This window comes from Nelumbo nucifera, chromosome 2 (genome assembly GCF_055504915.1).
Source record: "Nelumbo nucifera cultivar China Antique chromosome 2, China Antique-T2T, whole genome shotgun sequence".
Lineage (NCBI taxonomy): Eukaryota > Viridiplantae > Streptophyta > Magnoliopsida > Proteales > Nelumbonaceae > Nelumbo > Nelumbo nucifera.
The window spans coordinates 85,226,595-85,240,000 of record NC_142650.1 but is presented as its reverse complement, the minus strand read 5'-3'; positions in this window follow the sequence as shown (position 1 = coordinate 85,240,000).

Sequence of the window (13,406 nt, the reverse complement as noted above, 5' to 3'; positions counted from 1 at the left end):
ACTGTGGGCAGATGCATGATTAGCCCATCAGGTATATTCATCAATGGTCTTACACTTAACCTCTCAGCCCATAATGATCATACACTGCCCGACAAGAGAGGACCTCTCCCTCGGCTGCATGGGACAGTGTTGCACTTTCTACTTATATGGATCCCGGGAATTAAAATCTTCTTCGAAACATTTTAGAAACCATAATATATATACTTTTTTATCTCATATAAAATACATTTTGCAAAACAAATCTCAACGGTTGAAATCGGCTGCCGGCAGTCTTGGTTTCCATCAGTGAGAGTGCATCCCCGATCATTACCTTTGTCCGACAAAGGGGCTGATCCTGTCACTATGATCACCCACTCAGATTGGTATATCAAAGACAGCCCAATCCGACACCTAGTGCAGTATCATAATCGAGTCTAGGGGTCGGGTGTAACTTTCCAGTTTTGCCCATCAATCTGTAAGGTCCAGGGCAATACTAAAAATCTGGTGCAGTTCAAAGATTCAATTAATCCTACACTGTATGTGTCTAGGGTCTCACCCTGGTAGCTAAGGCAGGCCACCCCAACCGACTTGGTGGCACCACAAGGTCAGCCTTGTTAGGATAGATCTCCCAAGACCGACCCACTGGCTATGAACATTCAAAACTAACACGTGTTTCATTAAGTGTCCAGTTTAAGGGTATTATATAGAAAACATACCAAGGGAACATGAATCAAATATGCACTTTTATTCATTTATAATAAACTCATAAAGTACATCATTCTGATTGAAAATAAGAGCATACAAAATAGTCTAATAGCTCCCACTTGCACTTAGGTCCAATCAGGTACTAGCCGGAGTCCCATGCTTTCCACGTGTTTCTCAAACACTTTATGTGATAGTGGCTTTGTCAATGGGTCTGCTACATTTTCTACTGACGCTACCTTCTGAATCAGGACGTCCCCTCTACCAACAATCTCCCGCAGTACGTGGTACTTCCTCTCGATGTGCATCGACTTCGAGTGGGCTCATGGCTTCTTAGCCTGAGCAATGGCTCCATTGTTGTCACACAACAATGGGATGGGTGATGTACTGGACGGAACTACTCCCAACTCGTGAACGAACTTCTTCATCTACACGGCTTCTTTGGCAGCCTCACTTGCAGCAATGTACTCTGCCTCGGTCGTGGAGTCTGTAGTGGACCCCTGTTTGTTGCTTTTCCAGCAAACAGCACACGATCCTATCGTGAAAACATATCCAGATGTAGACTTTCTATCATCTGGGTCTGACTGGAAATCGGCATCTGTATACCCTTAGATCTGTAGTGAGCTACCGTCGAATACTAGACAAAACTCTTTTGTCCTTCGAAGGTACTTAAGTATGTTTTTCACAGCAGTCCAATGCTCCTGCCCTGGGTTGGCCTGAAATCTACTTACTACACGTGCACAGCATGGCATACATTATGCTCCCTTTGGAAGAGGCATAGGGAACGTCATTCATGCCATCAATCTCCTCAGAGGTCTTGGGAGACATCTTCTTGGAGAGAGTGACTCCGTGCCTGAAAGGAACATTTCCTTTCTTGGAGTTTTGCATGCTGTATCTCTTGACTATTTTGTCAATGTAAGCAGATTGGGATAATCTTATTATCCGCTTCGATCTATCTCTATAGAGTCGAAGACCAGTAGATAGGAGGTTTCACCAAGATCTTTCATGGAGAATTGCTGTGATAGCCATACTTTCACCATAGTTAACATTCCTACATCATTCCTATTGAGTAGAATGTCATCTACATACAGAACCAAGAAGGTAGCCTTATCTCCACTGTACTTCCTATAGACACAAGGTTCATCCGGATTCTGCTCGAAGTCAAACGATTTGACAGTAGAGTCAAAACGGATGTTCCAACTTCTAGAAGCTTGCTTAAGTCCATAAATGGATCTGTTAAGTTTACATACCATGTTTTCCTGACCTGCAGCAATGAAGCCTTGCAGCTGCTGCATATAGATATCTTTAGTAAGATCTCCATTCAAGAATGCAGTTTTGATATCCACCTGCTAAATCTCAAAATTATGGTATGCTGCTATAGCTAGTAGGATCCTAATGGATTTAAGAATGGCCACAAGCAAAAAGGTTTCCCCATAATCGATGCCCTCTTTCTGAGTGTACCCTTTCGCCACCAGATGAGCTTTGAAGGTCTCAACCCTACCATTGGGGCCCTTCTTCCTCTTGTAAATCCATTTGCAACCGATTGCTTTTACCCCGGAGGGCGGATCTACTAGAGTCCAGACTCCATTGGTCTCCATTGAGTCCATCTCTGTCCTCATGGCCTCCACCCACTTCTGGGAACCTATGTCCAACATAGCTTCCGCGTAGGTCACGGGATCCTCCTCACTAGTCAAGGTTTCCACCAGGTTACTATCCTGGTCAAAACCATAACGGACTGGTGGCCTGGATACCCGAGTGGATCTTCTAGGTTGGTCACTACCTGGAAATTGTGGGAGATCTCCCACTGCTCCTAAGCTCTTCTCATCAAGAACAACTTCCTGACGATGGGTGTCCAGGATATAATCGGTTTCCAAGAATTGTGCATTTTGACTATAGAACACTTTCTGCTCACTTGGGTCATAGAATAGGTAACCTACAGAGCCTTTTGGGTAGTCTACAAATAGGCTGAAGGGATAAGAGATCCATCCTATGGACGCCCAAAAGATTGCGGAATAAGGGGCGAATTTCAAAAATTTTTCTCTCCCTTCAACTGGGAATCGTATTCTCCATTTAGAAAATCATATTTTCAAGAATCAATTCTGAACCATAAACTGAACCAGATCTGAACCAAAAAGAAGTGGGAAGGATTATACCTGATATGGAGAAATGATATCTCCCAACGAAGGTGTTCATGCCCAAGGAAGGATCCAAAGACTGCTCCCACAGAAGATGACACAGTGCAGGTGGAGCAGAATCAGCAGTGTTCTTCTCCAAGCACTCTGTCCTTCGCAAGAATCAGCAAGATGGCACGTGAGCACAACTTCCTCTCAATCCTTTCTCAAAGGACTGATGCCAAGATCCAATCTTGACTTCTCCCACCAGTGGAGATCGAACTGGAAAGCAGGGCGGCAAGAACAGGGAGGCGGCAAGAGAGTATTTGCAGGGAGCAGAATTCTCTCTTCTAGATTTCAGCACCAAAGAAACCTGATGATCTGTGTGTATTGTGTCTCTAAAGGCTGCCGCCCCCTTCTTCTTTTATAGTCTTAAAGGGATCAGCTCCTAATCAGATTAGGAGTTGCTAATCCAAATCATATTTGGTTTAGAAGTCCCTTTAAGTGATAAGGGATAATCCTTATCTTATCTGGAGATCAGATCAGCCATCTCCTAATCTGATTAGGAGGTTTCCAGATCTAAATCTTATTTAGATCTTGGACTCTCTAAGTGGATAGGGTCTAAGCGCAATCCTATTAGCTGATCCACTTCAGATTTTGCCCCTTTATTAACTAAATAAGCAGCCCAGTTCGAAATGGGCTTTAGGCCCATTAAGCTTATGTGCTCACTTAACCCTCTTAACTGCTGCCCAGTTGGGCTTCCTTGTATGGCATGGGACCCAAGCATTGATCTACACATCAGCCACATGGGTTCGGCCCAGCCATTGTTACAAGGCCTGGCCGAATACACTGTTAAAGACAGTGCACCCCTTGAAACCCATCAAATGGGCTCTACGGGCCCAACACTTACCCTACGAGGTACCTGGGCCAAGCCACCTTGTAACACCCAGGGACTGTGGGCAGATGCAAGATTAGCCCATCAGGTATTAACCTCATTGGTCTTACACTTAACCTCTCAGCCCATAATGATCATACACTGCCCGACAAGAGAGGACCTCTCCCTCGGCTGCAAGGAACAGTGTTGCACTCTCCACTCATATGGATCCCGGGAATTAAAACCTTCATGCAAATTATTTAGAAACCATACATATATACTTTTATATCTTATATAAAATATATTTTGCAAAACAAATCTCAACGGTTGAAATCGGCTACCGGCAGTCTTGGTTTCCATCAGTGAGAGTGCATCCCCGATCATTACCTTTGTCCGACAAAGGGGCTGATCCTATCACTATGATCACCCACTCAGATGAATTCTCGGACTGTCCCAACATACCCAGGTTTTGGCCCCCGCTAAGGATCTCACTGATTGGTACATCAAAGATAGCCCAATCTGACACCTAGTGCAGTATCATAATCGAGTCTAGGGGTCGGGTGTAACTTTCCAGTTTTGCCCATCAATCTCCAAGGTCCAGAGCAATACTGGAAATCTAGTCCAGTTCAATGATTCAATTAATCCTACACTGTATGTGCCTAGGGTCTCACCCTGGCAGCTGAGACAGGCCACCCCAACCGATTTGGTGGCACCACAGTGTCAGTCTTGTCAGGATAGGTCTCCCCAGACCGACCCACCGGCTGTGAACATTCTAAACTAACACGAGTCTCATTAAGTGTCTAGTTTAAGGGTATTACATAGAAACATACCAAGGGAACATGAATCAAATATGTATCTTTATTCATTTACAATAAACTCATAAAGTACATCATTCTGATTGAAGCTAAGGGCATACAAAACTGTCTAACAGCAATATCTCCCAAAGTTGGTGTTCACGCCCAAAGAAGAAACCAAGATCCTCAAAAGGATGTGGGTAACTCTGAGTGTATGAGAAGCGACCGGACCATATCCAATAAGGTCCTATTCCTCCTCTCTAAAACACCATTAAGTTGTGGTGTAGCAAGAGGATCTAATTGTGATACTATCCCATTGTCCTTTAAGTAGTCCCTGAATTCGTCAGAGAGATATTCACCACCTCGATCTGATCGAAGGGCTTTAATTTCACTCCCTAACTGTTTCTCGACCTCTTGTCTAAACTCTTTGAACTTTTCAAAGGATTCAGACTTGTGTCTCATTAGGTACACGTAACCACATCGTGAAAAATCATCTGTGAAGTTGATAAAATACATGTGTTGATTCCGTCTCCTAACACTCAGGGGACCACATACATCAGTATGTATTAGGTCAAGTGTGCCTGTACATCTTTCAGGCTTACCGTTAAATGACCGTTTCGTTATCTTGCCTTGTAGGCAAGGCTCACAAGTGGGAAGATCTTGTATAGTTAGAAAATCCAAATGACCATCCTTTACCAACCTTGTGATTTGGTTAACACCGATGTGGCCAAGTCGGTAATGCCACAGACACGTGGGATTAACTGTATCATGGGCTCTCTTCTTGGGGATTTCAGCTGACGTAGTTTCGGTTATGTTAGTTTCTTGGGAAGGATGTAGAACATAGAGACCATTCTCTAGTTCCCTGTATGCGATGAATCTGTTGTTTCTTTTAATAGTATTACTAAAGAAGACATAATAACCATCTGCACATAAAGACAATCTTTCAGTTCAATTGTTCCTTATCTAAAAAATAACTCCACGGTTCCTATGGCCGTGACTGCAACAGTTGCATTAGTCCCGAAGTAGAGTATGACTTCTCCTTCACTCAGCCTTCTGCTTATTTTGAACCCCTGCAGTGAGTTACCCACATAAGTTGAAGCCCCGGAGTCAATACACCAGGACGTAGAAGCTACCAATAATTTGGTTTCTATAACACAAGTTTCGAAGTTACCTTTCCTGGATTCCAGGTGGCAGGACAATTCCTTTTCCAGTGGCCAGTCTTCTTGCAGAAGTGACAGGCATCTGATGCTTTGTCTTTCTTCTGCTTCTTGCCCTTAGTGGCTTTCTTCTAAGGCTTCTTTGCCTTCCTCTTTCTCTTGCCTGTCTTGCCAGATTCAACAAGCATGGCTACATGCTCATCCTTTTTAATCAGTTCTTCAGCTCTTTGCAACATATTGTTGAGCTCTTGCAAGCTGACATTTATCTTGTTCATGTTATAGTTCATGATGAACGGATTAAAGGAAGGAGGCAAAGAATTAAGGATAGCATCTATCTGGGTTGCAAGGTCCAGCCCGGATCCAAGAGCCTCCAGTTCGTTGATGTATCCCATAATCCGAAGACAATGGTCGTGAACTTGTTGACCCTTGGACATTTGTGCGGTCATGAACTGTTTCAAGACCTTTTGTCGAGTAGAACGATTCTGCTCCTCATACATTGTCCTGAGACTGTCCAATATGTCTTTGGCAAGTTCAATCTGATCGAACTGCCTCTGTATCGGGTTGTCTAAGGAGGCAATGATGTAACACCGGGCAAGGGAGTATTTCTCCTCCCATTCTTGATAGTCTCTCCTTCGGGCCTCAGAAGCCCTATCACCCGGACGCTCCAGGGCAGGATTCTTTGCCACTTTGTCCAGCTTTTCAGAAGCTAGGACCAGCATAAGGTTCCTGTACCAGTCCACATAGTTTGGGCCCTTCAACTTGTTGTCATCAAGTAGTTTTGCAAATGATCCGTTTGCCATTTTCTGATAAAAGAGCAAACATCAGTCCACAACCTAATTTGATTCATGTTCATTTCATAGATATGGATTTTAATGTATGTTCCATTTCCAATTATTCATCTCTAAGATTTCCCTCCTTTCTCAGTGACGGAGACTACGGGTTGTCTCTGTAAATGTGGGAAATCACATAGGGTGCATGGAGCCAACTATTTCAGCTGCATAACCCCACCACCTTTCTGTGAAGGATCATATCCACTCATCATGAGTTTTCCCTTTGGCCTCTATCAGACAAGGTTCAGATCCATTTTCAGGTAAACCTTTCTGTCCAGTGAGTGCTTACCCATCATGTTCGTGAACGCTAAGGTACCGTGAGAGAGTTCCCATTTTCTGGTGAAGCCCCTCCCACATCGGTCTATGATGCCCCTATCATCTTATGAAACACTAAGACCAGCCCAACAGCAAATGGATAGCCCATTTTCTGGTGTGTTTCCTCATTACTGAAGGACCCATCCTCATGCTAATGATGGAAGGCCTTTAGAGAGTTCATCATATGAATCTCCCTATCACATGCACTTATATTAGCTGGAGGGAACAGTTACTTACGCCCTAGTTCTTATTTTAGGTCAAACCAAAGTGGCTCCCACCACTGAGGAAGGTCATCCAATGACCAAAAGGGACACCATGGCAATGATGTGCATTCAGCCATGGTATGCGCAAGAGCCACTGTCGATGGAGCATGGGCCAAGTACTTATGGCCCATGTACGTAGCACATCACACATCCATTTGAAGCCCATTTTAAATCCATAATATTAACCATTAATATTATCTATGTATATGGGCCGAATGGTTCAACCCATGTAGCTTTAAATGTTAAGTGGGCTTTCTGCAGTTTTAACCTTTTAAAACTGGGCCTTTATAGGTTGGGCCAAATTAATCATTTAATTAAACACCAATCCTTAGGCCCATTAGTGGGAAAATTAGGGCTGACTTTCAGCCTTGATTAAACCCTAGATTTGGTCCAAACAGTTTGAACCAATCTTGGTACGAATGGGGTAGAACACCTTCTGCCCATTTTCCCAAAACCCATATCTGCACAAATCGGGTAGAACACCTTCTGCCCATTTGCGCAGGTTCAGATCTGAAACAAACTGGTTCAAGATTTGAACCATGGCTCTGATACCACTGAAGGGATGAGAGATCCATCCCTTGGACGCCCAATGATTGCAGAACCTTATACTGGGAATCACATTCCCTATTTAGAAAATCATATTTTCAAGGATCATTCTAGAACCTTAAACTGAACCAGATCTGAACCAAAAGGAGTAGTAGAGAATTATACCTCATACGGAGAAATAGTATCTCCCAATGGAGGTGTCCACGCCCAAGGAAGGATCCAAAAACTGCTCCCACTAAAGATGGCGCAGTGCAGGATGGAGCAAAATCAGTAGTGTTCTTCTCCAAGAACTCTGTCATTCGCAAGAATCAGTAGGATGGTATGTGAGCACAACTTCCATTCAATCCTTTCACAAAGAACGGATGTCAAGATCCAATCTTGACTTTTCCACAACTAGAGATCAAACTGGCAAACAGGGCGGCAAGATCAGGGAGGCGGCAAGAGTGTATTCGCAAGGTGCAGAGATCTCTCTTCTTGTGATTTCAGCACTAAAGAAAGACTGATGTTGTGTGTCTCCTCAAGGCTGCCGTCCCCTCCTTCTTTTGTTAACCTAAAAGGATCAGCTCCAAATCCAATTAGGAGCTGCTTATCCATATCATATTTGGATAAGACCCCATTTAGGTGATAGGGATAAACCCTTATCTTATCTGCAGATTAGATTAGCTTTCTCCTAATCTCATTAGGAGGTTTCTAGATCTGAATCACATTCAGATCTGGACTCTTTGAGTGGATAGGGTCAAGACCCTATCCTATCTGCTAATTCTATCTCAGAATTCGCCCCTTTAATTAACTAAATAAATAGCCCAGTTCGAAATGGGCTTTAGGCCCATTAAGCTTATGTACTCACTTAACCTTCCTAACTGCTGCCCAGTTGGGGTTCCTTGTATGGCATGGGACCCAAGCATTGATCTAAACATCAGCCACATGGGTTCGGCCAAGCCTTTGTTACAAGGACTGGCCGAATACACTGTTATGGACAGTGCACCCCCTGAAACCCATCAAATGGGCTCTATGGGCCCAACACTTACCCTAAGTGGTCCCTGGGCCAAGCCACCTTGTAACACCCAGGGACTGTGGGCAGATGCAAGATTAGCCCATCAGGTATTATCCTCAATGGTCTTACACTTAACCTCTCAGCTCATAATGATCATACTCTGCCTGACAAAAGAGGACCTCTCCCTCGGCTGCAAGGGACAGTGTTGCAGTCTCTACTTGTATGGATCCCGGGAATTAAAACCTTTTTGCAAACATTTTAGAAACCAGAATATATATACTTTTATATCTCATATAAAATATACTTTGCAAAACAAATCTCAACGGTTGAAATCGGCTGCCAGCAGTCTTGGTTTCCATCAGTGAGAGTGCATCCCCGATCATTGCCTTTGTCCGACAAAGGGGCTGATCCTGTCACTATGATCACCCACTCAGATGAATTCTCGGACAGTCCCAACATACCCAGGTTTTGACCCCCACTAAGGATCTCACTGATTTGTATATCAAAGACAGCCCAATCCGACACCAAGTGCAGTATCATTATCGAGTCTAGGGGTCGGGTGTAACTTTCCAGTTTTGCCCATCAATCTGCAAGGTCCAGGGCAATACTGAAAATCTGGTCCAGTTCAAAGATTCAATTAATCCTACAATGTATGTGCCTAGGGTCTCACCCTGGTAGTTGAGACAGGCCACCCCAACCGACTTGGTGGCACCACAATGCCAGCCTTGTTAGGATAGATTTCCCAGACCGACCCACTAGATGTGAACATTCTAAACTAACACGAGTCTCATTAAGTGTCAAGTTTAAGAGTATTATACAGAAAACATACCAAGGGAACATGAATCAATGATGCACTTTTATTCATTTACAATAAACTCATAAGGTACATCATTCTGATTGAAGCTAAGGGCATACAACACTGTCTAACAGCAATATCTCCCAAAGTTGGTGTTCACGCCCAAATCAGTATTTGGATAGGGAATTATCTTAATCCTATCTGCAGATTAAGTTAGCTTACTCCTGTTCTTATCAGGAGGTTACCAGATTCAAATCGGATTTGAATTTGGTCTCCTAGAGTGGATAAGGTTAAAAGGCCCTATCCTTTTGCTAACATAATCTCAGATCCGCCCCATAGATGGGTGATCACATCAGCCCAGCTCGAAATGGGCTTTTAGCCCATTAAGTGTTTAGTGCTTAATTTGTTCCCAATCTGCTGCCCAGTTGGGCTTCTTTGTTCCCAATCTGCTGCCCAGTTGGGCTTCTTTGTTCCCAATCTGCTGCCCAGCCACATGGGTTCGGCCCAGCCTTTATTACAAGGCCCTGCTGAATTCACTGAAAAGCTTAGTGAACCCTTGAGCCCATCACATGGAACCTATGGGCCCAACACTTACATTAAGTGGTCCCTGGGCCAAGCCATCTTATAAAAACCCAGGGACTGTGGGCAAGTGCAAGATTAGCCCATCAGGTACTATCCTAAATGGTCTTACACTTAACCTCTCAGCCCTTAATGATCAAGCACTGCCCGACAAGAGAGGACCTCTCCCTCGGCTGCAAGGAACAGTGCCGCACTCTCCACTCACATGGATCTGGGGAATTAAAACCATTTGCAAACATTTCAAAACCGTACATATATATATATTAATTTAGCAAAACAAAATTCCAACGATTGAAATCAACTGTCGGCAGTTTTGGTTTCCATCACAGAGAGTGCATTCCCGATCATTACCCTTTATCCGACAAAGGGGCTGATCCTGTTACTATGATCACCCACTCAGATGAGTTCTCAGACTGTCCCAACATACCCAGGTTTTGACCCCCATCTAAGGATCTCACTAAATGGCATATCTGTTACACAGTTTTGTATGCCCTTATCTTCAATCAGAATGATGTACTTTATGAGTTTATTGTAAATGAATAAAGATACATATTTGATTCATGTTCCCTTGGTATGTTTCTGTGTAATACCCTTAAACTGGACACTTAATGAGACTCGTGTTAGTTTTGAATGTTCACAGCCGGTGGGTCGGTCTGGGGAGACCTATCCTGACAAGGCTGACACAGTGGTGCCACCAAGTCGGTTGGGGTGGCCTGTCTTAGCTGCCAGGGTGAGACCCAAGGCACATACAGTTTAGGATTAATTGAATCTTTGAACTGGACCAGATTTCCAGTATTGCCCTGGACCTTGGAGATTGATGGGCAAAACTGGAAAGTTGCACCCAACCCCTAGACTCGATTATGATACTGCACTAGGTGTCGGATTGGGCTATCTTTGATGTACCAATCAGTGAGATCCTTAGCGGGGGTCAAAACCTGGGTATGTTGGGACAGTCCGAGAATTCATCTGAGTGGGTGATCATAGTGATAGGATCAGCCCCTTTATCGGACAAAGGTAATGATCGGGGATGCACTCTCACTGATGGAAACCAAGACTGCCGGCAGCCGATTTCAACCGTTGAGATTGGTTTTGCAAAATATATTTTATATAAGATATAAAAGTATATATATGGTTTCTAAAATGTTTGCAAAAGGTTTTAATTCCCGGGATCCATATGAGTGCAGGGTGCAACACTGTTCCTTGCAGCCGAGGGAGAGGTCCTCTCTTGTCGGGCAGTGTATGATCATTATGGGCTGAGAGGTTAAGTGTAAGACCATTGAGGATAATACCTGATGGGCTAATCTTGCATCTGCCCACAGTCTCTGGGTGTTACAAGATGGCTTGGCCCAGGGACCTCTTAGGGTAAGTGTTGGGCCCATAGAGCCCATTTGATGGGTTTCAGGGGGTGCACTGTCTTTAACAGTGTATTCGGCCAGGCCTTGTAACAAAGGCTGGGCCGAACCCATGTGGCTGATGTGTAGATCAATGCTTGGGTCCCACGCCATACAAGGAAGCCCAACTGGGCAGCAGTTAAGTGGGTTAAGTGAGCACATAAGCTTAATGGGCCTAAAGCCCATTTCGAATTGGGCTGTTTATTTAGTTAATAAAGGGGCAAAATCTGAAGTGGATCAGCTAATAGGATTGGGCTTAGACCCTATCCACATAGAGAGTCCAAGATCTAAATAAGATTTAGATCTGGAAATCTCCTAATCTGATTAGGAGATGGCTGATCTGATCTCCAGATAAGATAAGGATTATCCCTTATCACTTAAAGGGACTTCTAACCCAAATATGATTTGGATTAGCAACTCCTAATCTGATTAGGAGCTGATCCCTTTAAGATTATAAAAGAAGAAGGGGGCGGCAGCCTAAAGGATATACACACAGATCATCAGATTTTCTTTAGTGTTGAAATCAAGAAGAGAGAATTCTGCTCCCTACAAATACTCTCTTGCTGCCTCCCTGTTCTTGCCGCCCTGTTTGCCAGTTCGATCTCCACTTGTGGGAGAAGTCAAGATTGGATCTTGACATCAGTCCTTTGAGAAAGGATTGAAAGGAAGCTGCGCTCACGTACCATCTTGCTGATTCTTGCGAAGGACAGAGTTCTTGGAGAAGAACATTGCTGATTCTGCTCCACCTGCACTGCACCATCTTCAGTGGGAGCAGTCTTTGGATCCTTCCTTGGGCGTGAACACCTTCGTTGGGAGATATTATTTCTCCGTATCAGGTATAATCCTTCCCACTCCTTTTTGGTTCAGATCTGGTTCAGTTTATGGTTCAAGATTGATCATTGAAAATATGATTTTCTAAATTGGGAATACGATTCCCAGATGATGGGAGAGAAAAATTTTTGAAATTCGCCCCTTATTCCGCAATCTTTTGGGCGTCCATAGGATGGATCTCTCATCCCTTCAATATCAAAGACAGCCCGATCCGACACCTAATGAAGTGTCATAATCAAGTCAAGGGCTCAGGTGTAACTTTCCAGTTTTGCCCATCTATCTCCAAGGTCCAGGGCAATACTGGAAATCTGGTCCGATTCAAGGATTCGAGTAATCCCATTCTGCATGTGCCTTGGGTCTCACCCTGGTGACCAAGACAGGCCATCCCTACACTTGGTGGCACACTAGTAACAGCCTTGGCAAGATAAATCTCCCCAGACTTATCCAATGGCTGTGAACATTTAAAACTAACACGAGTCTCTATAATTGTCCAGTTTTAGGGTCTTACACAGAATCATAGCAAACAACATGAATCAAACTTGTACTTTATTTATTTACACTAAATTACAAAAGTACATCAAATCGGATTGAATCGGTTGTGGAATCTGCAGTGGACCCCTATTTGCTGCTTTTCTAGCAAACAGCACACGATCCTATCGTGAAAACATACCCAGATGTAGACTTTCTATCATCTGGATCCGACTGGAAATCGGGATCAATATACCCTAGAACTTGTAGTGAACTACCATCGAATACCAGACAAAACTCTTTTGTCCTTCGAATGTATTCGAGTATGTTCTTAACAGCAGTCCAATGCTCCTGCCCTAGGTTGGCTTGGAATCTGCTTACCGCACTCACCGCCTGAGCAATGTCCGGGCGAGTGCACAGCGTGGCATACATGATGCTCCCCACGGCTGAGGCATAGGGAACATCTCTCATGCTCTCAATCTCCTCAGAAGTCTTTGGAGACATCTTCTTAGAGAGAGTGACTCCATGGGATAATCCAATTATCTGCTTCGATCTATCTCTATAGAGTCGAACACCCAGTATATATGAAGCTTCTCCAAGATCTTTCATGGAGAACTGCTGTGATAGCCATACCTTGACCGAAGTCAACATTCCTACATCATTCCTAATGAGTAGGATATCGTCCACATACAACACCAAAAAGGTGATCTTATCCCCACTGGACTTCCTGTAAACACAAGGGCTCATCCGAATTCTGCTCAAAATCAAACGTTTTG